The sequence below is a fragment of the Rhinopithecus bieti genome, unplaced genomic scaffold (genome assembly GCF_001698545.2).
Source record: "Rhinopithecus bieti isolate Rb0 unplaced genomic scaffold, ASM169854v2 scaffold_7684, whole genome shotgun sequence".
NCBI lineage: Eukaryota > Metazoa > Chordata > Mammalia > Primates > Cercopithecidae > Rhinopithecus > Rhinopithecus bieti.
The window spans coordinates 1,145,889-1,147,717 of NW_016806071.1; positions in this window are offsets into that span (position 1 = coordinate 1,145,889).

A 1,829-nucleotide genomic window follows, 5' to 3' on the forward strand; every position below is an offset into this window, starting at 1 on the left:
CCCTCCCCTCCCCTCCCCTCTCTTGACAGAGTCTCACATTGTTGCCAGGCTGCAGTGCACTGGCGTGATCTTGGCTCACTGTAACCTCATCTCCTGGGTTCAAGTGATTCTCTGCTTCAGCTTCCCGAGTAGCTGGGACTACAGGTGCCAGCCACCACACCCAGCTAATTTTTTGTATTTTTAGAAGAGATTGGGTTTCACCATGTTGGCCAGGATGGTCTCGATCTCCTGACCTCGTGATCTGTATGCCTCAGCCTTCCAAAGTGCTGGGATTACAAGTGTGAGCCATGGCGCCTGGCTCATACTGGCTAATTTTTAAATTTTATGTAGAGATGGGGGCTCACTGTGTAGCCCAGGCTCCAGTCCATATTCACAACTACAGTAATTACAATTCGAGGTAATTAGGAATGCTTAGGTAGAGCCCAGGTAAGCAAGCTATTCTTTTCATTCAGTGCTAAAATGGGTGCTCTGATGATTTCCATGTAGGAACTGAAATAATGTAGAATTCATAGAGAGAAGATAGGGAAGGATATTGTAAGGAGAAGGAATAGCATGAGCCAAGCTTCGGAGATGTGACCATGTGTGACCTCTTTAGGTGATGATGGGTAATTTACAGTCTTGCTTCTCAAAGCATAGTCCCCAGACAAGCAGCAGTCTCATCACCTTGAGATTTTGTTAAGAGGCAGATCCTGATTTAATAGGTCTGGGGAGGGGCCCAAGATTCTGCATTCCTCAGAAGTTCCTGGATAAATGTTGATGCTGACAGTTCATGGACCACAGTCATTCCTGCCATTCTAGGAGCATGCAGCCAATCTGATAGGCAATGTCTATAGGGTAAGTCCACCCCGTCTGGTTTTACCTATTCAATTCTCTCGCCTTATCCATAGACATACTTTCATAGGACTGTTAATTATCATCACTCATCTTGAATTCCCTAGCTAATAAGTTATTATTGAATGGCTGTAAATATGCTGGGGCTTGGGAGGTTCAGGGGAGCAAGGAGAAATGACCAAAACAAACACTCTGTGGTGTGAAGATACAAAGCAGATGGCCTGTGTCTTAGCACACTTGACATAGTGCCTCAAAACCTGCTGGGACAATTGTTCATGCATTTATTCACTCAATCCTTCAACCCTATGCCTAGTTCTGTATGTTCAGAACTGGGGGCCTGGGGAAGGGGTTGATGTGGGATGGTGAGGAGGGAAAAGGGACTATTTTGACCTGGATTTGAACCCAAACTTGGAAAGCAGCTTTCCTTAGCTAGATAATTCTGAGGCAGAACGAAAGCAAAAGTGGGATCTGCGTTCTCTGTGGGATCTGAATAGCTGTGGGATAGGCGCCCAATATAGAGGACTGATGAGGTGTCACTAAATTGTGGAAAGATGACGTACACGCTTGTGGGATAAACCACAGTCTAAATGCGTACTTTCTGAGTATTTTTCCAAGCACTACAAGAGGTCATCTAGTTAAGATCCAATGTGATCAAGAGATGGCCCAGCACTCCATCGTAGAAGAATGACAGAATTTTATTGTGACTCGAACTTGGCCCAATTTACCATGTTAGAAGAATTAATGGTATCTAGGTGAGTAAGGTTTTTTAAAAATTATTATCATTTAGCTTTCAGCCTCACTAAAATGGAAAGGACCTGAAAGTTCGCCAGAAAATGGATTGCTAACTGATGGGAAGAGAAGTATAAAAGGGTTTGGGGGCCGGGCGTGGTGGCTCACGCCTGAATTATTTTTTAAAAGAGAGAGGGTCTCTCTATGTTGCCCGGGCTGGTCTTGAACTCCTGGGTTCAAAGGATTCTCCTGCCTCAGGCTCCCAAAGT